At 39.2% G+C, this 26,958-nt stretch overlaps 1 protein-coding gene and 1 non-coding gene across 12 annotated transcripts in view; one reads left to right on the forward strand and one right to left on the reverse strand.

Annotated features, from left to right (window-relative positions):
* Nucleotides 1-26,958, reverse strand: part of Slmap (sarcolemma associated protein) — a 119,613-nt gene that overhangs the window by 71,062 nt on the left and 21,593 nt on the right. The gene's annotated exons all lie outside the window — the stretch shown is intronic.
* LOC116085474 lies at nucleotides 13,897-14,028 on the forward strand. The gene has a single exon (XR_004116579.1). It is a non-coding gene; the product is annotated as a small nucleolar RNA SNORA71 (small nucleolar RNA).

The raw sequence follows: 26,958 nt of genomic DNA on the forward strand, positions 1-26,958 counted from the left end.
TCACAAAACCTTTCTTAGCATTAGGACTGTATAAAGAAATGGAGGGGAATTTTTTTTTAATATATCATTAGGAAATGTGGCAACAAATGGATTCTGGTTTAATTTTTTAGTATTTATGCCTGGAAAAGACATACATAGCTAATATAAAACTTACAGTTACTTCAAACTTCTAATAATGACCTGCTCACCAGTTAAGTGAATTTATAGGATTAAAACTCTGTCTTTTTAATACTTTAAATTAGTTTTATTTAAGTATGATTGAGTATTTTGCCAGCATGTATATATATACATGTGCATTCTGAATACCCACAGAGGCCAGAGAGGGCATCCAATGCCTGGAATTAAGGATACCTATAAACTACCATGTGAGTGCTAAGAATCAGTTCTGAGTTCTTAGTAAATGGAACACATGCTCTGAACTATTGCTCTAGCCCTATTGTTATTCTTGTTTTAATATGAAAAGTAAAAGAAAAAAAAGAAAAGTTCATGGAACAAGGTTCAGTACTATTTATTTTTTAAAACTTTATTGAAAAGCAAATAAAATCTATAACATATATTATAGACTAACTTCTTATTTGTATATTCTACATATAATTAAAAATAACTAAAAAATAATAAATCAGTATTAATTCATGTTCTTTTCAAAATAAACCATTCTATCTTTGGTCTCTACTTAGCTAGAACATATTATTTATATTAATTGCTCATTTTGTTTGTTTTTAATCTAATGGCTTCCAAATACCTTAGAATAAAATATAAAGTGCTTCCTACTGTAGCCTAGAGAGTAGTCCTGTGTGATACTGTTTCTTCTCTCAGGTCTTTCCATGGCACATTAATGCCCACTCATAGCTCTGAATCTGTACATGTACACAGACTGATTTCCTTAAAGTGATATCTATAACAATACACCTCTTCTGAGTAAATTTTTCAATGTTGAAAGGCTTTGCAAATATCCAAATACCAAAAAGAGCTGAAGCTCCCAACAAAACACAAGCATGGTGTGTGTGTGTGTGTGTGTGTGTGTGTGAGAGAGAGAGAGAGAGAGAGAGAGAACCACAAATTCTAACTCCATACTGAGAGAGAGAGAGAAGAAAGAGAACCACAAATTCTAACTCCATATTGAGAGAGAGAGAGAGAGAGAGAGAAAGAGAGAGAGAGAACCACAAATTCTAACTCCATATTGAAGATGTTGGTCCTCAAGACAAGCTCTCACATACCCTGGGCTAGCCTCAAACTTGCTACGAGCAGAGGATGAGCTTGACCTTCTGACATGCCCCACCCCTCCTAAGTGCCTAAGTAGTGCTGGGACAAGCTTAGCAGGCACTCCACAAACTGCGACAGCCCTCCACAAACTGCGACAGCCCTCCACAAACTGCGACAGCCCTCCACAAACTGTGACAGCCCTCCACAAACTGCGACAGCCCTCCACCACATGAGGGAGTTTTCTAAGTGTGATTATAAAATGAATTCTGTACAGACTGCAGATATTCCAAAAATACATTTTAAATCTACCTCATGTCACGTAAAACCAAACAGAGTGACTAAGACAAAAAGCCAAAACCCAAAACCCCATGAACAGCATTTATAGTACAAGTAGGGAGCAAGATACCCACATGACCCGCAAAACAAAACCAGAAAAAAAACCGCTGCATGACCATGTACAGGGTAACCAGACCTGAGAATCACAAAATGGCTCCTAGGGGACAGGTTGGAGAACAGCAAGAAGAGAAGCTAAAAATAGAAACATCTAGCTCAATCCAATAACCATAGTTCCTAGTTGAACCCAGAGCCTTTCTCAGTGAAAACTTAGGCTCTACCACTCAAGTAAACAAGCTTCCCCTGTGAAAATTCTTAAAAACAAACCAGCCAACCAAAGCTGCCTTCCAAGACATGGCTTCTCATAATGGGAAGAAACCTACTGGAAATGGAGTCAGAAATGACAACAGGGATTGGCAAAAGAAAAGATCCATAAAAAGTGGAGAAGGAAAAATAAACTCATGTATTTTTAGAACATTTCACAAAAAAAAGCACGAGAGGGCGCTCTGTGAACTTGGAAACAAACTAAGAAACCTTCGGAAACCGGAAAATAATTGAAGACACTGTATAGCGCAGGGGTGGGGAGACCTCCAGAAAAGGTAGGAAGAGGTAAAAAATAAATAGAAAGGAAGGTTCTACAAGAAAAGTTGGTGTCATTAAGTACAATAAACAGTGCCTAAATAGAAATGAAAAGCAATATGGAAGCAATTTTTATAAAACCACAGAGAAATGAACAAAGGCCAGCAGCAGACCACCAGGGCACCAAAGTAGTAGCTCTCAGTGTCCGTCCACACAGAAACACTTAAAAAAGGAAAGAAATCAGTAACACCTCCAGAAGCAACCTTGCTATAACTCAAGGAAATACACAAACACTGCATAAACACTCATTCAAGAACAAGGTAACAGAAGAGTAAAGAAAACTGGTGGCAGCCACTGAATGTTTTCTCCTAAACAGGGACTCTAGGCCATTATACTCCTCTGTGTGTGTGTGTGTGTGTGTGTGTGTGTGTGTGTGTGTGTGTGTGTGGCAGACAGACAGACAGACAGACAGACAGACAGACAGACAGAGGACAGGGAGAGACAGAGACAGAGAGAGACAGAGAGACACAGAGAGAGGTCTAAACAGAGAACAAAAGGAAATAATGGGAAGAAAAATACTCCATGTTCCCTTTCATGTAGAAACTAGATTTTATTATACACACGAAGGAGGGAAAGAAAAAAGGAAGGAGTGAGGAAGGGAGGGGAGGGAAGGAAAAGGGCACTAGAAAACAGTAAGGTTTATGGTGTCCCTCACCTTGGCCTGCCTGCCCTCCGGAACAGCAGAGGTCTGGACAGCACCAGCGTACATTCCCAGAATGGAACCTTGCTTGGCACCTAGCTCCAGAGGGAGCAGACCAGACTGTAATCACAGATTATTGTGTATTTTAATCTCTCCGAAAGTGACATGAAGGACAAATGCAGAACTCACTTAAGCTAGAAAAGTTAACTGATACTGCTTAAAAAGTGCAATGTGCCTATCACAAACAGTGCCACATAAGAAAAGTAATCAATGTTACATGCCACCTCAGAAGACATAAACCAGTGTTATGCATTAATAAAAAGGGAGAACCTCACAGTCATCTCAATTTATGCAGAAAAGGAATTCGACAGAACCTAACACCTCCTCTTGTAAACACTCAGAGGAAGGTGGAATTAGCAGCCAGCTTCCTAACTCAACAATGAACCTTCATACACAGAAGAACAGCAACCTAACTTCAGGGTAAAACTGCAGATAAAAGCCGTTTGTGTGTGACACGGTGCACAGAGAGCCAGTATAATAAATGCAAACACTATCACAATGAAGAAAATAGCACTGTGAAATCAAAAAGAAAGTGAGAGAGCTGAAAGGAGCTAAGAAACAGAAATGTTGAGACACAAAGAACAAGGGGTATGATGGTGGGGTGGGGGTGTACAAGGGGCTCTCAACAGTAAGCTAAACAGCCCTGGTGAGGATGGAAGACTGACAATCCTCCTAAAGAACAGACCTACAGCTATCACAGCCCCAAGTCCAGGGTTACCCAACTGTGTCCCTGGCTATGTCTCCATGGCTGTTTGGCCTGTGCCACCTTGAGAGAACCATTATCTAAAGCTGAGTTACCCTGGATGGCCTGAGAAGTACCAAGCACAAGGAGCAAGGCTAACATCAACCTCACAGCCCCAGGGAAAAACACAGCAACGGCAGTCACAGTGAAGACTGGGCCTTCACAAAAAAAAGTTCAGGTAACACAAGGCTCCACTCAGGCAGTGATCAAACAAGTGATCTGTCACAGATGGCTAGGGACTGACCTTAATCATCTCCCATGCCTCCAAACTGGAGCCAGGGGATTCACCTCTGGAACCACCCATCTGACAAGAGGCTCAATGCTTTAGAGAACAACTTCTTAAACTGTGAGTTGTGATCCCCATGGCAACAGTAAAAGCTTTCTGAAAATGCAACCAAAAATTAACTTAAAAAAAAACAACTATGAATGAATCTGGAGTGTTTCTAGCAGCACTTGCTCCCACGGCACATGACTTCATGGCAGCCTTGGTTCTTTGTACTGGCATGCCATCACACCATGCAAAGCTATTATACACTGCCAGAAACCCTTGGTTTGTGTTCAAGACTAGTGTAGGAGGAGCTCCACATATAAATAGCTCGCCCTCATTGAAACACAATTGTTTAATTACAGAGAACAAAGACTTTAAGTATTTTACTACTGCCATTTCTTAACATGGAAGCATCAAATTTGTATATCTATGGAGTATATTAGGTTAAAAAGTTTGATTTTTAAAACTTTTGTTTGTATTGCTGATTTCAACTTCACAAAAATATGTTATTTTGCCTTGGGAATAGGACAGAACTTTCTCAATGATTTATGAAATAACCTTAAACATATTTCTGCTATTCTGTCCTATATATTTATAAGAGGTATTCTATTGTTGATTATAAAATCAAAATACTGAACCATTCTGTAAAAAATCCTGAAGATTTTGTAAGTCTTACATTATCAAATATTCAGACATAATACATAAAAATAAACAACCATAGACATGTTACTATTATATAATTTTGATTTCATCCAATAAATTTCAAAATTATAAATATAAACTATATATATCACAGACTTATTACAAATTAATTTTATTATTCATTCCAAGTAAATGTTTTGATTTACATATTGATTCTAGGTGCTTACATACCCATAGTCACATACAAATTTCTAAAGTGACAAAGAATCAGGTGTGGAAAAATTTTTTTATAAGCACTTTGAACACTAAACACTAAACATTAAACACTTTGAACATTAAACACTTTGAAACTCCAGTGGACCATTGTACATCCACTGGTTCCCTCAAACAGAACTTAGTCACAGTTAACATTACAATCTGTGGGCTGTCAAGAGTTCTAGTTTAGCCGGGTGTGATGGCGCACACCTTTAATCCCAGCACTTGGGAGACAGAGGCAGGAGGATTTCTGAGTTCGAGGCCAGCCTGGTCTACAGAGTGAGTTCCAGGACAGCCAGGGCTATACAGAGAAACCCTGTCTCAAAAAAAAAAAAAAAAAAAGAGTTCTAGTTTAGAACCCTTTCAGGAAGGGGTTGTCTCAAGTGCTTTGGAAGTCACTTAGCTTTAACAGATTTAATTGTTGTATTGTTGAGATGAACTCACCACATAGCTTTAGCTGCCCTCAGGTTCACAGAGCTCCACCTGCCTGTGCCTCCCAAGTGCTGGAATTAAAAGCATGAGCCACTACACCCAACACTATTTTATAGATGGCTTCTTTTAAGATTTGTTTTTATTTTTCATAATAATTTTATGTCTTAATCTGTAATATATTTACATCATTTCACCCTTCCCCTGCCTCCCTCTGACCCCACCCATATCCCCCTTTGCTTTCTAATTTATGGCTTTTTTCTTTAATTGGTCATGGTGGTAGTGTGTGTGTGTAAGTGTGTGTATGTGTGTGTGTTTGTGTGTGTGTGTGTATTAATTAGTATATAAATACAACATGTTCTATCCATGTAATGTTACTTGTATGTATATTATTTCAGTATATGGGCACTGGATCACCAAACTGGATCTCTTTTCTAGGGAAGATTATTTCTCCTGCTATCAGTACTCCTTAGTTGCTTATAGTTTCTTGTCTATAGTTGAGGCTCTCTGAGCTGTTCCCTTCCATGTTAGCATGTCTGGTGGTATCACTGTTGCTCAGGTCTTGTCTGGGCAGCCACTATGACACCTATGAACCAGAACAATGATCAGCATGGCATGATAACCCCATGGGTTGCTGCATGAGAAGTATACGACTTGGTGGTAATCAACAGCTCTTTAAATGCACTTAAGAACTGCTCAACGGGGGCTGCAGAGATGGCTCAGTGGTTAAGAGCACTGACTGCTCTTCCAGAGGTACTGAGTTCAATTCCCCGCAACCACATGGTGGCTCATAACCATCCATAATGGGATCTGTTACCCTCTTCTGGTATGTTTGAAGACAGCAACAGTATATTCATAAACATAAAATAAGTAAATCTTTTTTTAAAAAAATTGTTAAAATAAATAAATAAAAGAACTGCTCAACAAGAAGGAAACCATGCCAGATATTAGAAACCTAGCCAACTACCAAGGCAGGGATAGTGAAGTGGATCTTGGAAGAGAACCTACAATTGCCACTTCACTAAACCAACAAAACTCCAATAAAACTCTAAATGTTTATCCTTATACCCATAAGTGTAGTTTACAAACCTCATCAAAAAAAAAAAAAAATTCTCTTTGTAACAGAGACCATTCCAGAAAACATCAAGTACAGAGAGCAAGAGATCATGTGATGCCCAGTTCCAACTGATACATTTATAATACAATTCTTCTACCTAAGGCTCAGGGATCAGAGCAGAAGGGAGGGTATAAAGACTTTAAACCAGGCAAACCTGAAATTTACTGTGAGAATGTATCTCCTAGAAATATCAGAGCAGCTATGCCCATGATGCTACTTAACAGATTGTTAGAACACAGTGACAAATCTAAGATCTGTGCTGTTCTTACTCATCAGACTTCCAATGCACTTGAGACACAACCCCTCCCTGAAGCATAAACTAACTTGGGGATCTAAACTAGGATTCTTGACACCCATAGACTGTAATGTTAACTGTGACCAGCAGAGGCCACTAGTGTACAAAGAACCAGAGGTAAAATGGTGAAGACAGCACTGGCAGGCCAGAGTTTGGAGCCTGTGCAACCACACATAGAGCCAGCAGGGGGAAAGAGACAGAAAGATCCTTCAGTCTAGTTCAACCAGTGAGCTCCTGGTTCAGTGAAAAACCCCATCTCAAAGAACAAAGATTGAGTGGGCTAGCAAGGATAACTCAGTGAATAAAGATGCTTGCCACCAATCCTGAAGGTCTGTTCCCAGGCCTACATGGTAGGAGAAAACCAACTCCAACAAACTGTCCTCTGACCTTGATATGTATCTCATAGCTTCTGTCTAAACACACACACAGTAAAATGTAATTTAAAGATCATTTTTAGATTTTTATGTGTACATCACATGGGTATTTAGTGCAAGTCAGGAGAAGGTATCAGATCCCCTGAAATTAAGAGTTATGACGGTTGTGAACCTGGTCCTCTGAAAAAGCAACAAGTGCTTTGATTGATGAGCCGAATCTCCACACCTCAAGTTTAAAAAAGAAAAATTAAAGAAATAAAACTAAATAAAAGTAGAGAAAGATGCCGGGCAGTGGTGGCGCACGCCTTTAATCCCAGTACTTGGGAGGCAGAGGCAGGAGGATTTCTCAGTTCAAGGCCAGCCTGGTCTACAGAGTGAGTTCCAGGACAGTCAGGGATATATAGAGAAACCCTGTCTCAAAAAGAACCAACAACAACAAAAAAAAAAAAAAGTAGAGAAAGATATAGGAAGCAAGCCAACATTGAACTGACTTCTGGACATGTGCTATGGCACAGCCAAATACTCACATATCATGTGCACATACGATAATAAATAAATAAATAAATAAATAAATGGGATGAGTGATAATGGAAGGCAATGCACACAGACATGCATCTCACACACTCATACATACACATTTACTTACTTATAAGACTAACAAATCCCCTAACCAAACTGATAAAAGAAAGAGAAAACTAACAAAGTTAAAGAGGAAAAGAGGGATCTTAAGATAAATACCAGTGAAATCAACAAAATCTACAGGATCAAAGCTAGGGAGATGTCTCAATCACTAACATGCTTGCCATGTAGCAAACATGAGGACCTGTTGGATTTCCAACATCATGGCTACACTGGTGAAACCATGCATGCCTAAAACTTTAGTGCTGGAGTAAAAGGACAGAGGGTTACTGGGACTTGCTGGCCACCAGCCTATCCAAATTAATTAATTAATTGAATGATTAATTAATTAAAATAGTGAACTCTTTGCTCAAGGAGAGACCTATTGCAAATGAATAAGGCAGAAGTGAGAGAAAACACCAACATCCTACCCTGGCTTCCAATTGTGCACACACACACACAAAGGCATATATCAGTTGGGGGAAGACAGGGAAAGGAAAAGAATAAAAGAGAAAAAAGGAAAGGAAGGGGGAAATAACACAATGAGGGAAAAAAGGAGAGGAGAGAAACCAATGCGCGCGCGCACGCGCACACACACACACACACACACACACACACACACACACACACACACACACACACACACACACACGCGCGCGCGCGCGCACGCGTACCCTGTGATCCCAGTGTTGGGAAGGAGACAGGAGAATTCTTGGAATTTGCTTAGGTTCAGTGAAAGATAATGCTGGTATGGTGGCTAATGCTTTTAATCTCAGCACTCAGGCAGTAGCAGACAGTCTGTGAGTTCAAGGCCAGCCTGGTCTCTACAGTGATTTCCAGGCCAGCCAAGACTACATGGGGAGATCCTGAGCTCCTGTCTGGACAAACAAACAAGGCAAATGGGTGGAGCATCCCCAGAGTAACTCACAACTACCTGTAACTCCAGTTCCAAGGTAATCTTGTATCCTCTTCTAGCCTCCAAGGACACCAGGTGTCCTTGGAGGACACATGGTGTGTGTGTGTGTGTGTGTGTGTGTGTGTGTGTGTGTGTGTGTGTGAGTGTGTAAGCAAAACACTTTTAAAATATTTTAAAATAAGGTGGAGTGAGTGAGGAATACCCCCCCATATCAACCTCTAACATGCACATACATATACAGGCACTTGTTCTTGTTCACACACATGTACACACAGAGATACTATACACATGGGCACAGAGATGTCATACAGATATACAAATATACAGAATCAATACAGAATATTAAAAACATATCCTAAACTGATAGAAATCTAGACATGAGAAAATTTCTATAAACAAGACCTACCAAAAACTTAAATCAAGAGCAAATAAATAGCCTACATATTATCTATAACAAATAACAGATTGAAGAAATAACAGTCTCTCAACAAAAGTTCAGGAGGATACAGACTCACTGCTGGGTTCTACTGGACCACTAAAGAAGACCTGACACCAGTGTTCCTATTCCTATTCCATAAAATACAATGGGAAAGGATACTACAAACTCCATCTATAAAGCTATTAGTACCTCAATACCAAAAACCTGAAAAAGACACAGAGAGACACAGACAAACACAGACAGACACAGACAGACAGACAGACAGAGAAGAAAACCACAGATCAAACTCCCAGAAACAGATGTAACAATTCTCAATAAGGAGCCAGTAAAATGGCTCAGCGGGTAAAGATGTTTTCCGGGGGCCAGAGAGATGGCTCAGCAATTAAAGAGTACTAGGTACTCTTTAGAGGACCTGGGTTTAATTTCCGGGATCCACACCGCAGCTCTCAACCTTCTGTAACTCCAGTTCCAGGATATTTGAAACCCTCTGCTAGCTTCCTCAGGCACAAAGTATGTACATGGTGGACAGACTTACATGCAAGCAAAACACCCATATGCATTAAGAAATAAATAAAATAATTTTTAAAAACTGTAAAGTACAGATGGAGAGATGGCTCAGCAGTTAAAGGCACTGGCTATTCTTCCAGAGGATCTGGGTTCAAATTCCAGCACCCTCACAGCAGCTCACAACTGTCTGTGACTAGCTCCAGGGGTTCTGGTACTCTTACACAGACATACTTGCAGTCAAAGTATCAATGCACATGAAATAAGAATTTAAAAAAAAAAAGTGCTTTCCACCTGCCTGAAACCTGAATTTAATTCCCAGAACCTACAAAAAGGTGGAAAACAACTGACTCCACACACATAAGGCAGGCATATACTCACACATATACATGTACTATAAATAGTTTAAATATTCAATAAAATAATTACAAACTAAATTCAACAACATACACAAATCAATATTAATCTAGCTTATGATCTCAAAAATTAAACAAAAATCACATAACTTAATGGATTCTCAAAGACCTTTGACAAAGCTCAACATCTCTTTGCAATAAAACCCCCAGAACTAGGAGTACTATACCTCAACATAATAAACACTGCCATCTACCAACCATGCAACCAACACTGTTACAGGAGAAAAGTGAGAGCACTTCATTGAAATGAACAATTAGATAAGGGTATCCACTCTCTCTATATTTGTTAAAACAGCTCTTAAAGTCTTCAAGAGCTAAGAAAAGAAGGCAAACTATCCCTGTTTGCAGATGGCATGATCTTAAAAAGATACTTAAAAAGTATACTTAAAAAGTCCCCTCAGACTCCATCAGAAAACTGTTAGGTCTCAAACAATTTCCGCAAAGTAACATGATACAAAATTAGCACAAAGGCTAGCCACTTTTCTATATCCCTGTAACAAACACGTTGAGAAAGAAATCAGAGGGGAAAATCCACACAACATCTTCCCTCTGAATAAAGTACCTAAAGATATGCCTAGCCACAGAAGTAAAAGAACTGCAGTAAAAACTGCAAAATATTGAAAGGGGCCAGAGAGATGCCTCCATGGTTAAGAATGCAAACCACTCTTGCAGAGGACCCAAGTTAGCTTGACAGAACTAACAGGCAGTTCACAACCTCCTATAACTCCAACTCCAGGGAATCCAATATCCTCTTCTGGTCTCTCAGGACACCACACAGAGGCACAAATCCACACATAAGCAGACACATGTATGTTGTACATAATTTTAAAAATAAGTGTTTAAAAACACTAAAGAAATTGAAGAAGAAAGTAGAAGATGGAAAGATTTCTCAAACTCAGATTCATAGAAAAACACTGAACATGGCTGCAGTAATGAACATAATCTATAGATAAGTGCAATCAAGACCAAAATTTCAGAGGTATTCTAAATAGAACTTGAAAACAAAAAAATTAGGAAACTCAGATTTAAGTACAAATGTTCCTGAACAAACAAAACAATCCTATGAAGAAAGCAATGCTACATGTGTTCCAATACTTGACCTCAATTATATTACAAAGACCCAATAACAAAAATAGCACCACACTAGCAAAAGACAGTCACGTGGACTAACGGAATAGAGGAGAGGACCCAGAAATAAGCCCATGTGTCCATAGCCAACTAAATGTTAGCAAAGGTGTCAAAGAAAGCTTTGGGGAAAAGACACTCTCTTCAGCACTTGGTGCTGGGATACCTGGATACCTGTCTTCTCACCTTTATGCCTTTAAGACCTTACCTCAGTGACTTTGTACTAACTAAAACTTAAAAACACTTTAAAATAAAGGGTTTGCCATTCATTATCAGTTCTTGCTGTTAGTTTCATTCCCAGCCTGTGCCTACATCTTGAAGTGTTTCTTTCTTTTCCTCTGCAGTTTAGATACATAGCCAGCCTGAGTGCCAATCAAAATAAACCAACAACTGGAGAGACTGTTCAGCAGTTAAGAGCACTGCTTGCTTACCGAAGACTCAGGTTCTGTTGCCATCACCCACACAGCAGCTCACAACTGTCTGCAGTTCTTGGGGAGCTAATGCCCTCTTCTGGACCTGGTAGGCACTGTACACACATGTTGCACTTACATACAAGCAGGCAAAATACTTATACACACAAACAGTTAAAAAATTTTAAAAAGATGAATGAACAATGAAAATATGGTATATATACACAGTGACGTGTTACTCAACCACAAAAAGGAACTCTGACATATGTAATTTTCAAAAAAAACAGAACTGGGAGATCATCATAATAAACAAAGTAAGCTACATCAGAAAGATAAACATTGCATGTTTTCTTTCACATACAGAGCACACTTTGTGCTGGTTAATTCACTGTCAACTTGACTAGATTTAGAATGACCTATGAGACATATCTCCAGATATGTCTAGGACAGTATTTCCAGGGTGGTTTAAATGAAAGAAGACCCACTCTGAAAGTGGGCAAATCATCTCATAGGCTAGTGGTGCTGGGCTGAAAAGAAGAAACAAATAAAATAAACACTAGGATTCACCTCTTTGCTTCTTGACTGAGTGGTAGTGTGTGTGGAAAACATCCAACTAAAACCGGGAGATTATACAGGAGAAAAGGCACCTGTAATGGTGCTTCTTAACTATCAACTTGAAGACATCACCCTGGAAACAAACTTCTGGGAATGCCTATAAAGGAGTTTTCTATTGTGTAGAAAGACAGACCCTAAGTGTAGGTATACTATTCCATAGGCTGGGGTCTCTGATCAAGAAGAAACCAAGCTGAGCACCAGAGTTCATTTCTCTCTGCTTGCTGATTACAGAGACTGTGTGAATAACTGCTTTATGTCCCCACCATGCTCTCTCCTCAATGATAGACTATACTCTCAGTCTATGACTACAAATAACCCTTCCTTTCTTATGTCTCTCTGTCAGGCTTGTCATTACAGCAACAAGAAAAGTAAGCAATATACTACAGTAAAGAGGTAGAGTGAACAAGAAGAGGATAAATACAACATGCTTCCTCTTACGTATAATGTATGTGTAATGCATGTGTAAAGCACGTGTAATGCATGTGTAATGCATGTGTAATAAAGCAGAAAGGGACTATTTGCAGGTAAGCAAAGTACCCGTGGGTGGGGAAGGGATAAATATGAGCAAAGGAAATGATACATATGTATACGGTGTAAGAAAAGCAGTTTCTCCCATAAGATCAGGAATAATATAAAGACACCTAGTTCTACCATTATTTTATTACTCAACATTATACTGAAGTTTTAGCCATTGACAAAAAAGACAAAACTGAAAAGGGAAGGATAAAATACATCCATTCAGAGATGATAATCTTCTATCTAGAAACCCCACAGAATACACCTAACAACATTCAAGCTAGTAAACTCAAAATTTCAGCATATAAAGTTGGCACAGGAAGAGCAATTGTATTTCTCAATTACAGCCCTTTCCATCCCCCCTTTTGTTGGTTTGGAGATGGAACCTAGACCGTTGTTACCCAAGGCAAATGTTCTACCATTCAGCTGCACCCCTAGCCCAGCAGCTATGTTTCTACATGCTAGCAATGGGCACCCCAAAATAGAAATTAACAAAGCACTTCCATTTAAAAGAATATAAAAGAATAAAATATCTATGAATAAATTTTGCCAAGGAGGTAAAAGACGTGTAAATTAAGGACTATGCAACATCATTAAAACATTAATAGCTGCCACCTACAGACCCCTGTGATGTGCAGATATTTGACATGCATTACTTCCAGTCCTCATAATAAGACTATCAGGAAGATATTAACATCTCTATTTTATAGATTAAAACACTAAGACCCGAGCAGATTATAAAACATTAAACAGATTATAACATTCTCATAGCTATTGCTGACGTGACACTATAATTCCAAAACAGAAACACCACAATGTTTGCCTACCTTCCTTCTTAACTAAATATTCTGATATTTAATTCAAATCTCATAAAATTATTAAACTTTCTTGAAAGCAAGTTAGAAATTCAATTATTTCAATCACAAATTCACGGTTAGGTCAAATCATTTGAGTTTACAATACTAAGCATTCAACTATGCAGAAAAATCACATATTTAAGAACACTATAAATAAATCAAGAGTGTATGAATCAAATAGCTAAATTCTACAAGATTGATGTGAAATTCAGGTTGGTGTAATTGTTTCTACGTCACAATAATATATGAGGGTGATGACTGGACTAGGAGGAGGAGAAGGAAGAGGAGGAGGAGGAGGAGGAGGAGGAGGAGCAGGAGCAGGAGCAGGAGGAACAGGTACATTTATATGCGGTTATGACCCAGCCCTAAAGAATAACAAAAACCTGAAGGACAGGGACAGAAATCCAAGATGGAATGCAAAGGAGGACCTTGGCTTTAGACAAGGAAGTTGAGATTTATTACGACAGAGACATAAAAGTGTGATTGTGACGTGAAAGTGATTGTGGGCTGCCTATGTCCTGGACATTGATACTGCAGGGAAGGATACCGAAAGCCTTTTTCCCCATGTATGGAAGGTCTGCTCCTGTCCTTGTCAATCCCTGGTGGTTTGGAACACATCTTCCTTCTCACAGTTTCTTGGTCTCCTGGCTGCTGAAACCAGTCTCACTGAGCGTCCTGCACCAGAGCCGAGAAGTTTCCTCAGAGAAAGAGAGGTAGAAGCAGGGCTCCATCTTACAGGGTTTTATTCTGGCCTAGTTTTGCAAGTATCCCATCAGCCCCAGTCACATCTCCTGTGGAACAGCCTTCTTTCTGTGGCTGCTCCAGAAGCCTATGTGGTAGACGGCAACCTGACCCCTCCTCCTTGCCCCCCAGGTATTTTGTAGACACCTGATGGACATAGAGTAGAAAGCAAAACCACCTTGCAAAGTGAAACTGGAGACACTACCCACTCAGAGCATCAGGACAGCTTTTACTTGGCCTAATAACTGGCTCAAGCATGGGAGACTCCAGCACACAAAGTCTTGACACCAATACCGGACGGGGCTATGTCCTGTCCCTGGATCCATCTGCTGGTGCCTGGAATGATGGCAGTGACAAGAGATTTTCTATTGCATTTGTTGCTAACTTTTCTGCTACTTTCCCAACAACCTTACAGATTTTTAAAAGAATGGTTTAGGAAAATTACTCTAACATCTCTGATGACATAGCAGCAGTCAGTCACCAGATGATATAGCAGCAGTCAGAGTCACCAGAAATGGGGAGATCAAGACTTGCTCACTCTTGCCACCAATAATTTAGTCCTTTCTTAGAAAACATACATTTCTTTTTCTAAATAAATTGTAATCTTTAAAGAATTCCTCTGTCAATATGTAAATGGTCAAAGCCCTGAGAACAGATACTTTTTTCTTTGAAAAAAAAAAAGGTAAACTTATTAATTATCAGTGACTTAATGGAAATAAAAATAATAGAATTCATGGAAAAAATTATTTTATCTAAGAAATTACTATTTTTTTCTTGGCAAGTGACTATTTGGGCTAAAGAAAATAAACTCCTTATAATACTTAAGGGCAAAGGCTTCTGATTTTCTGCTACCATATGATTTGGGCATTCAGATAAAGACATCCTCCATGACACCCACTTCTCAGAATAAGTAATACTCCATTCAGCAATCACTAACTGTTTTACATTCCTGAACTGAAATTCAGTAACAGTATCATGTCCAATTTCTACCTGCACTTATAGCCTAAGCACACATACTAAACATTTCCCCTAGGAAAATTTTGAGACCCAAGTTGCAGAAGTTGTACAATTTTAACTAATTTTACTCATTTGTTTGTTTTGAGATAGGTCTCACTACAGAACCTGTGGTTGGCCTCAAACTTACAGAGATCTACCTGCTTCTGACTACTGAATGTTCAAATAAAATGTACACAACACCATGAAGTATGTTTTGATTTCTGGTCCAGGAAGCTGGATCAGCATGTTAAAGGTACTTGCCAGCAGAGTTTGATCCCTGGAACACACACAGTAGAAAAAAAAAGCCACCATATGAGCCATGGCAAGTGAATGTGCATGTATGTGCTCATGCACGCACGTGTGCACGCACACACACACACAAACACAAACTCAATAAAAGAATAAATTGATTTCTTTCACTTCCATGAGAAACACCATTTATCCCCAGAATTCAGCTATTATGAGTTTTATACACAGAGAGCAAAGCCAAACAAGGAATTCCTTGCTCACTCATGACAAAATAACTCACAATCATCACATTCTGTGTTGTGTTTACTATGTGCTTGGCCAAGCTACTTTGCATACGTTCTTCTCACAGGAGGCACTTATTACCTTATCTTCACAGTACAAATAAATAATTGAGAATTAAAACAGATTAAATAACTAGCTAAAAGTGCTCCCAAACTAGACATGAAAAAAGGTGCATTTTAAACATTTTGTTTTATTGTTTTTGAAACAAAATCTTACTCATGCAGGCTGTGTAGCTATCACCCAGGCTTGCCTTGAACTTGCTATGAAGGCAAGGATGACCTTTAAAACCTGATATTCCTGCCTTCTGCTCCCAAGAAATGGAATTATAGGTGTGAGGTTTTAAACCGTTAACTCCCAACATTCTGCTCTATTATCACTGCCTGTCTTGAAATGTTACTGCTTCTTCTGTTTCTCTCAAGACTCTATGAAATGGGAATGATGTTTTATCATACATGAGTAAGAGAAGGCTGACAATCTGGCCAGTAGGTAGAGCTACAGTAGTAATGGTGAAAATAAAACCATCAGACCTTCTGCTGCAACACCACCTGAAAAGGCAGGGTTTAAAAAGTCTTTCAAAAATACACATACTAGCTCATACCAGCTACCTGACACACAGGCATAATTAATTTAGGTTTTTCCATTTCTATGTCCACAGCATAGTATCTGCTTATACCAGAGTCTACACTAGCTCCTTTATATACATTACCTCATCTAAACTCATGCTTATCATGATTAAGCAATATCTTACTTGAGCAAAGATAGTAGTTACGCCAGGCGGTGGAGGCTCACGCCTTTAATCCCAGCACTTGGGAGGCAGAGGCAGGCGGATTTCTGAGTTCAAGGCCAGCCTGGTCTACACAGTGAGTTCCAGGACAGCCAGGGCTACACAGAGAAACCCTATCTCGAAAAACCAGAAAAAAAAAAGATAGTAGTTAAATGGTATGGCCAAAGGGTATACAAAAAAGTAAGAACATCAAATAAAACCTTTTCACAACTACTAAAAATTCCTTAAAGAGTAGAATCAGTAGTGTCCTGAATCTTATTAAAATGCATACTGAGTTCATTTCCCAGCCCATGCACCAGTCCTTTGCCAAGTGGTGGTAGCATACAACTTTAATCCCAGCACTTAGGAGGTAGAGGCAGGTGGATCTCTGAGTTTGAGCCCAACCTGCTCTACAGAACAAGTTCCAGGACAGCCAGGGCTACACAGAGAAGCCCTGCCTCTAGATAAATTTTAAATATTTAACTGATTCATATAATAATATAATACTTAGAGCCCTAACTTCTCCTATTGTTTACCTGCCACTTCCTGAGCATTTATGGTCATGAATTTAGCCAGAAGCCACTAATTAGAGAGTTAATACATGACTATCATAAACTACTCACATAATGGAATTGTACACAGCATTAAAGAAAAATGAAATTTGTAGGAAAGCTAATGAAACTGGAAAATACCTCTGAGCAAGGTAAGCCATACCCAGAAGGACAAACACTGGGTGTTCTCTCTCAGACTTGAACCTTGGACTCAAGTTTTTAGATAGCTGTGTTTAGGTGCAGTGAGTGTCAGTAGAAGCCAGGTAGTAAGAAAGCAGACATGGAGCAGGGGGAGTTGAAGGGAGGAGGAAGAGTATACTTATATGAAAATAGAGAGGAGAATACTAGGGAGGAATAAAGGTTTAAAGAAGAAAGCAAGAATAGAGAATTAGAAGAAATGTGGGATTGGGAGAGGATCAATCAAAACCAAGAATGTATGTGAAAAACTCTTAGGAACCTACTACTTCATAGACATAAAGAAGGAAAAAGGAAAGAAATACTCCACATGGTAGGCAAGCCTGCTCCCTGAAGTCAGAGGTTTTCACACCAAAATTCCAATGCTGGGTGTGGGGTACTCCCCTGTGATTGATTGGCCAGGTCACTTTCAGGCTCCCAAAATACTACAGACTGTATTTGCTCTTGGATAGCCACCACTATAATGCTAGACTAATCATATATGCCTATAGATTTTTCCTGCTTCTATACTGAGCTGCCTGGCAAGATAAGTTCTGAAGGTAACCAACTGCTCTCTGATTAGATCTGAAGCAACTCTATGGAAGAGAATACATGTCTGGCATCATAGGTCAAAAGCCTATGGGAGAAATTCAATAAGTTGAAAACAGCCAGAAACTGGAAACAACATAGATGTCCCTAAACCAAAAAATGGATAAAGAAAATATGGTACTTTTATATAATGGAATACTACTCAGCTATTAAAAAAAAAAAAAAGACAGAAAAATGGACGGAACTAGAAAGTATCATCCTGAGTGAGAAGCTAAGTAACAAAAAGGACACAAGGGAAGAAGCTTGACTCTCATTCAGAAGGAGAAATAAAATAGATATTAGACATTCATGGATTGGGAGAGGAATCTGGGTGGAAGAAGGGATGGAGAGGGGAGTGGGAATGGATGGGGATGGGGAGATGGGAAGCAACACAGAAATTTGGTGGGGGAGGGGGGCATCTCTGGGACAAGTCAGAGACCTTGGACAGGGGAGGTTCTGGGAGTCTATGGGGATGACCCTGGCTGAGACTCCTAGCAGCTATAGCTAAATGGCCACTTCCTGTAGCTTCCAGTAGGAGGGAGACACCAACCCACCCACAAAACCTTCAACCCAAAATCTGTCCTGCCTACAAGATGTGCAGGATAAAGATGGAGCAGAGATGAGGGAATGGCCAACCAATGACTGGATAAACTTAAGACCTACCCCAAGTGAGAGAGCCAACCCCTGACACTACTAATGACACTCTGCTGTGCTTGCAGACAGGAGCCTAGCATCACTGTCTCCTGAGAGGCTCCACCCAGCAGCTGATGAAAACAGATGCATAGACCCACAGCCAAACAATAGGCTGAGCTCAGGGAATCTTGTGGAAAAGTGGGATTGAGAGAACTGGAGGTGTCAAGGACTCCACAAGACAACCTACACAATAAACTAACCTGGGCCCATAGGAGCTCAGAGTCTGAAACATCAACCAAAGAGCATGCATGGGCTGGATGGAGGCTCTCTACACATATATAACAGATGTGCACCCTGGTCTTCATGTGGGTCCCCTAACAACTGCTGTGGGGCTGTGTCTGACTCTGACTCCGTTGCTGCCTTTGGATCCCTTTCCCCTAGCTGGGCTGCCTTGCCTGGCCTCAGGGGGAGAGGGTGTGCTTACTCCTGCTGAGACTTGATGTGCCAGGGCGGGTTAGTACCCATGGAAGAGGGTCCCCTTCTCTAAGGAGAAGGGGAGGAAGGGATAGGGGAAGTGTAAGGGTTGGGACTGGGAAGGGAGGGGGGAGCTGCAATCAGGATATAAAGTATATAAATAAATTAAATGAAATAAAATATGTACATATGAAGAAAACCTAAAAATATGAAAATAAAAAGTTAGCAACAGTAAGCTTGTCATCCATCACCTTTCACACAAAAACAGCGTTCAGAAGTAAAGTTACTTCCTTCAAGAATAAAATCACCGACTTTTAAAATTTAAGAGTTTTCACGGGATCTTCCCTGCTAGTTGAGTCCTCTGGAGCAAAAGCTAAGCTGGCTAAGCAGCCTGCTATCCCAGAGGTAACCTCATTGTCCCAACTCCTCTCCACCCACCTTCATCAGATCTGTGGATCCTGAACAACACAGACAGGCTATCCTCTGAGAGGTTCCAACCATCAGCTCACTCTGACAGATACAGACACCCAAATTTCTAGGCTCAAGCAGTCCTCTCACCTCAGAGCCCAAGCAGCTAGAACTACAGGCATGCACTACTATGCACAACTGCGAAGTGGTTATGTAACAGAAAGCACACTCTCTGCTTTATATATTTAAGAGAGACAGACCCACCACAGAGCAGAGGCACCTGCTCTGTCCTCAAGGAATATAGGTCTCCTTAATAAAGTCATCCCATACTTAGTCTAAGGGACAACTGAATAAGAGTATGTCAGGATAAGGAAGGCTGAACAGCCTGAGAAACCATCGATTAGAAACAACACAGCAAGAAGGTCTGGCAAGGAAAAAAAGTATGGAGGGATATTAGGAAAATGGAAGACTGAGAAGACAGGAAACAGGTAAGCAGTCACCAAGCCTTTCTTCCAGAATCGTCAAGCAAGGTAGAATCTTTGGATATACACTATAGGGAACTCATTACTATAGATTTAGGCAGGGAAGACTAAAATCAAACTGGTACTTCACTCAGGACAGTAACTGTTTTGAGAGTTGCTATACTAAAGCCTTCTGGACGCTCAGCTATAAGGCTTCTAAAGTAAATAATGTTTTGAACTTTGACAGTTTTAGAAGCAGTAAAAAGGGCTTAATGATAGATTCCATGGGCTCAGCACTGAAGGCACAAGTTTCTAGCTTTGGCTACTTGGGCAGCCCAAGTATCTGTTTGGAAATGCTGGGCGGGTATGGCTAGTGAGTGACTCTCTTGAGTTTTAAACATTTCTCTTTTAGATTCTCTGTAGCACATGCAGTGAGTAAATGTAAGCAAGAGAAGTAGAATCTGTAAACATGAGCTGGGCATAGCATCCACAAGTGGGATCCCAGCTACTAGAGAAACTAAGGCTTGACGACTGCTGGCCTGGACAACTTACCAAGACCTTGTCCAAAAATGAATTTTTAAAAGAGGCTAAGAATACAACTACATGGTAAAGTGCTTGCCTCCTCAGCACAAGGTCCTAGACTCCAGCCCCAGTAGTACAAATATGCAAAGGAAGGGGGAGGGATGGAGAACTGAGGAAAATAAGATAGACAAGAACAAAACGCACAAGTAGTAACAGATCAATAGTGTTACATGAACTAGAGGCTGCAGAGATGGCGCAGTGGTTAAGAGCACAAGCTGTTCTTCTAGAGGACCAGGTGATTCCCAGCACACATCAGACTTCTCACAACCAACCACCAACAAATGCATCTCCTGAGAAACCACTGAACTCTGGTAACTGCAGTCATGTGCATACAGACATATATACATAATTTAAAATAATAAAAAATAATTATATTAAGTAATACTGGAGTAACTGAAAAAACAATAACTCAAACTCCTTAAGGAGAAACCAGGAAGGAAAATGTCTGAAATAATTTCTGGCAGAATAGTTCGAAGTATACAAGGGAAAAAAAAAATCAGGAAAAACAATACCTAAAAAGGTCAGAAAAAAGTCAAGAGCTACCTAATACTTATAGAATATATATAGAATATATATAGAATATATAGAATATATATAGAAGTCATGCTGACCCAAATAAACTGCCAAAGAACAGAAGAAATCTAGCAAAGTCACAACACATTACAACCCAGAATCTCTAATTCCAAAAGTTAGAATGTACAGGGGTATTTCTTCTTGGGGTCCTAAAGAAATCAAGCCAATCATAATAGAAAAAACTAAAGAGATCAAATAAATATATTACTACCTATACAAAGATCATTTACCATTCTAGTAGAAGACAGTGCACCATAATACAGAAAATTATTACTGTATTAAATTGGTTATATGCTATTTTGGTTTCTGGGTTTAATTTTCTTTTATGGAGACAGGGTCTCAGTATGTAGCCCCATGCTGGCCTCTAGATCCTCTTCAGTTTCCTCCCCTGAGTACTGGAACTTCTGATGTCTACCAGCAAATCTAGCTTTATTCTTAGTAAACCAAAACTACTAGAAAGCATAATAAAATGAACAAGAAGATGCTTTATCATCCCTGATTTCTTGACTATCATATATCATCTCCTCATCTCTGATTTCATGTAAACCTATCAATAATATAAAAACCACATCTCCCTATATAACACAAAAGCATACTTAAGTGTGGGTAATGTACAAAACTGTGGCTGTAATTATGCAACATATGATTATATAAATAATTAATACAAATAATATCAGAAATGGGAACAATTCTTTGATATTAGAAGGAAAATAAAGGACAAATTTTCATTACTCGCATTAAAACGCTCTTTTATCACTTTTTTGGTAGATAATTTGTCATTTATTCTTAGATAATCCTTCTGTACTAAAACCAGTTGGGAATGATGCTAAGATGTTTGTTTGACCCACCCATAAAGAGAACTATATAGGAACATTTTAAAAGCTCAGAAGTGTATTTTCAAATAAGTTACAGAGCAAGTAGATGAGGAAGGACAGGACCGAACTTTTCCTTGGCAAGGCATGGGATAGAGTCCCAAGGTGTGAGTCACTGAGAAACAACTTGTTGTGATCATAAAAAGAAAGAGCTATAAGAATATGTTCTGGCGAGGTGTGGAGGAAGGGGGTGCCTCGGGCGGGCTCATGCTGAGGCATCCCTTCCCCCTGAGGGGCCTGACCAGACCTACAGTATAGCACCTGGGAACATTTAAAAAGTTTTTTTTTTAATTTTTAATTCAAAAAATTAAAATAAAAGTTATCTTGGATTCACTAACTTGAAAAACAAGTTGGTGTCACTTTCACCACCTTTCTAGCAGTAGGTATGGAGTTGTTTAATACAACAACCAATTTGTACTTTTTTACACTGCTAATAACAGGATCGAGCTTTACAACATGTGAAGCACATGCTTTATCATAGAACCTCAGAGTTCTATTTTTTGTTTGTTTGCTTGCTTGATTATTTTAGGTTTTTGAGACAGGGTCTTAACTGTGCCACTGAAGCTGGCTCCACGCGATTCTTAGTCTAGTAGCCTGGGTCGACCTTAAGCTCTCAATCTTCTTCCTCAGGATTTCATATGTTGCCCTATCTGCCTTAAATATTTATCTTGAATCAACCAATGACTTTCTTCCCTGGATGACATAAACCACTGGGATAGGCTTTGAGAATTTACAGCTGTGTCCCATTTCTGGTCTGCTCTCTGCTTCCAGCTTGCTGATAGAAATATGACCTCCCCGAGCTGGAGAGATGGGTCAGCAGTTAAGAGCCATGACTGTTCTTGAGTTCAAATCCCAGCAACCACAAGGTGGCTCACAACCATCCTTAATGAAATCTGACGCCCTCTTCTGGTGAGTCTGAAGACAGCTACAGTGTGCTTAATATAATAAATAAATTTAAAAAAAAAAAAAAAGACATATGACCTCCCCCACGCCGATCCTGCCTGCCTGCCCGCCCGCCCACCCGCCTGCCTGCTACCGCCTGCAGCCAGCAGCCATACTGTTCCCAAGATATGGTCTCCTCTCTGGAACCATAAGCCAAAATAAACTTTCTCCCCAAAGTTGCCTTGGTTATGGTGTTTCATCACTGTAACAAAAATTAACTATAGGACAGTCAGAAGAAACAAAAACAAACAAGCAAAATTTTCTTGTTTCTTGGTGATTTGTAGAAATAATGACCCATGCAGATATTCACTTCAGATACCCTGTACAAAAAGGGGAAACTTCTAAAGATATTAATTAATAATAATAATAACAATAATAAGCAACTAAAAAACATGTATTAAAATACCAGTTCTACTCTTGTACCTATAGAAAACAAATATAATTACATTCATTATATAACTGCATTGAAAAACTTTGCTACCAGAGTGATCTACTCAGCAATGCAACAGCTGAGTGACTATTGACTGAAAAACTTAATTACCTCAATCACCTAAAGATAATAATGTAATATGAAACTAATTTATTTCCATAGCCTTCCCTTAGTGTTACAAAATGAACTTCAATGTGGTAACTAATTCTAAGAGTAATTAATATGTTGATTTATTTCTTACTAACAGCTGGATTCAGTCTTTTCTGGGATTAAATTAAGTAACACCTACACAACTACTAAGTTAAATGCATAAGTATGCTCTACCAATTCCTAGTTGAGTTTCAAAAGACATAATGTTAACTTTTCCTATAAATCAATAAGCTAGTCAATTTGCTATAACATTATGTCGACCCTTATGCTATGCCCTAAAGTTAAAAACTCAGATGAAGAAAAACTCAGATGTAGCATTCCTACAACTGAGGAATGCTATACTGCAACTTACCACAAACAGATTAAAGTACACACCATAGCTTCAAAATAAAGAGTTAAATAAAGCTCTTTTTTTAAAAATCAAGTAAGATTTTAGTGCTGAGTTCTCAAAAAACCCTCATAAAGTAAGGCCTGAAGAAACTAGATACAAGAACACAAAATAAGACAGCACAGTATGAGGTCAGAAGAATTCAAAATCCAAACCACTCTACTTCACAACCTGGCAAACTTCAAACCTACCTAAACAGAATACTAGGTGCAGTTTTAAATGATACACAAATTTAACAACCACCATTTTGCGTAAATATTCCTGGCATTAAATAACTACATAAGGTAGGTTATTGAGTCTTAATTGTGTGCCACACCCAATATTACTTCCATTACACATAATAATTCATTTTATTTTCATAATCCCTATGAAATGCTATTATTCCCACAAGAAAACTAAGGCCACACAGCCAATAAGAGGTAGTATAAACTTACGCAGTCATTTCCACAGCTACAGTCCTCAATTTGTCACACTTGACTTCTCAGGTCTTTATCACTCCACTGTAGTACCTTCTAAAGCATAAGTCCAATGCTGGAAAGATATCTCAGCAGTTAAGATACTAGCTGCTCTTTTAAAGGACTCAGGTTCAAACCCAACACCCATAAAGCAGCCCACAACTGCTATAACCCCAGTTCCAGGGGATCTGATACCCTCTTCTGGCTTCTGAGAGGGACAGGCAAGCACATGGTACACAGACACAAACAGACACAAACAGCCACACACATAAATTAATTTTTTTTAATGTAAATCCAATTTCTCACTGTATAGATGAGTAAATTGTTTTGCTACAAAAGACAAAAAGGTAAAGTTCACAAGTCGAGCTGGAGGGATGGCTCAGCGGTTAAGAGCACTGACTGCTCCTCCAGAGGTCCTGAGTTCAATTCCCAGCAACCACATGGTTGCTCACAACCATTTGTAATAGGATCTGATGCCTTCTTCTGGTGTGTCTGAAGACAGCTACAGTGTACTCACATATACTAATAAATAAGTCTTTAAAAAAGCAAAGTTCACAAGTCTTTAGCAGCAGAACCGGTACTGAACGGGAGTCGGGCTTTTCGCCTATGAGCCTTTCCAAAACTAACTTATTTATATCAAATCTGTCTTTAATATCTTAGAACTGAAGACAGAGAGACAGGCAGAGCTCTGTGAATTCAAGGCCTGCCTGCTCTTTACAGAGAGTTTCAGGCCAGCCAAGCCTACTTTAAAAAGATCAAAAGAAAAAAATATTCAAATTATCATTGAAATCAGAATAACAAATTTAAGTACACAACAAAATCAAAACAAATACTTCAAGCTTTCAAGAATAAGCTGCTGTCAACAGTGTGATATATTTAATCTTTATGCTGTAAACAATAAATAATCTAATTTCCTGAACTGTCTCTTTAAAGAATTATAAGTACACTCATTGTAATGACATATTTGCCTCTTCTACTTATATCACTCTACAGGGCTTACATTTCATCTAAATTTTTATGTGTCATTAAATTTTTAGCAGGGCTGATGAGATGACTCAGCAAGTAAAATCACTTGCAACACAAGCCTGACAACTCCATGCATGCATCATGCACACACTTGCCTGTATACACATACATATGCAAGCACACATAGTAATAAATTAAAGTTAAGCAAATACTTTTAACAATATGACTTAATGACTATGTAATATTTCATTATTCGTTAACCTGGACCTATCAGGCTTATTGAATATATAGAATATTATTTTGCAATCAGTCCCTGGGTTAAAATTACTCTGCTTTCATCTTATGTGTTTTATTTTGTTATATTGTAGAAATATGAAGTCCACGCCCCTCTGAACCCTTTGATCCTCCTGCCTCAACAGCCTCTATAATGCCAAGATCTCAGATGTGCACCACCACAATTATCTTGAAGCCCTTACTGATACATCTTTAAACATTAACTATAACAAGGTTCCTAGAAATGATATACATAAGAACCCCCATGCATATGATTACTAAATTAGCCAAACTCTTCTAAACACTTCACAACATTCCAACCTGTATTTGAGTTTTTACATATTGATGTTGATTTTTGTTGACTTGTTGAAATAAGAAACACCTTGGAAAAAAGTAGGTACATCTTGGGTTCCAAGGAGGACTAACTGAGGAGGAAGACCCTCCCTGAAGAGGGTGGTGCCACCCATGAGCAGCTAGGTGGGTGCTGGCTGGAATTTCCCTTCTTGGCTTCTTGGTACACCAAGATAGGAGGAATCCCAACCACATGCTGTTGCATCAACTCCACCACACCTTCTCTGCCACAAGATTCTACCCTCTTGAACCAAGAGCCACAATAAATCCCTCCCTCATTAGCTGCCTTTTGTCAGGTATTTTGATCACTGTGACAGAAAAAGTCTAACTAATAAGTACATTTGTTCCAAGGTGTGTTCTTTCACAGCACAGATATTCTAAGTGTTTCATAAGAATCCTATGACAGAGGAAGTGACAACAATGACTTGCCCAAGGTGATGGAAAGTGACAGAGCCAGGATTCACAACCATCTATAATGATTGGGCTCCACAATCCAGGCAAACCTGGGACATATGTACATACCAAGACTCTGTCACAAAAAACAGAAAGGAAAGAGAGAGAGATTAGGAAGAGACAAAAAGGGAGGAGGAGAGGATGGGGAGCAAGGAGAGGCGAGAAAGGAAAAAGAGGAAGGGGTGGGTAGAAAAAGGCAGACAAGCAAGAAGGCAGTACGAATATACATATATGCAAGTAATAATAAATGAAAAAAGAGGTAATTTCATTAATTTGAAAGAGTGAAGAAGAGGTATATGGAGGGGGGCTTGGAAGGAGAAAAGAAAGAGAGAAATTATTTAATTATTCTATAATCTCAAAAATATCAAAAATAAAAATCTTGGCTAAGTGTTGTGACACACACCTTTGATCTCAAGTGGCAGGGGCAGACAGATCTCTATCAGTTTGATGCCAGCCTAGTCTACACAGTGAGACCCTGTCTGAAAAAAAAAACTGAATGGATCTGAATAGGTATTTCTCCAAAATACTGATATACATACTAGCATAGGTATGGTAGTACACACCCAGCTGTAGGAGGATGAGGCAGGAGGATGGTGAGGTGGAAACCAGCCTGGGCAGGACCCTGTATCAGAAAATGAAAACAAAATGCAATTAAGTCACCAACGACGCTATGAAACAGTCAGCATTAGTACTCACTAGAGAACTACAAAGCAAAATCTAAACTATCACCTCAGACTCTCCCTAGAGCTACAATTTAAAGACTTTCAACAGGAGATAAAGATATTCAGAC

Source organism: Mastomys coucha, unplaced genomic scaffold, assembly GCF_008632895.1.
Source record: "Mastomys coucha isolate ucsf_1 unplaced genomic scaffold, UCSF_Mcou_1 pScaffold9, whole genome shotgun sequence".
NCBI lineage: Eukaryota > Metazoa > Chordata > Mammalia > Rodentia > Muridae > Mastomys > Mastomys coucha.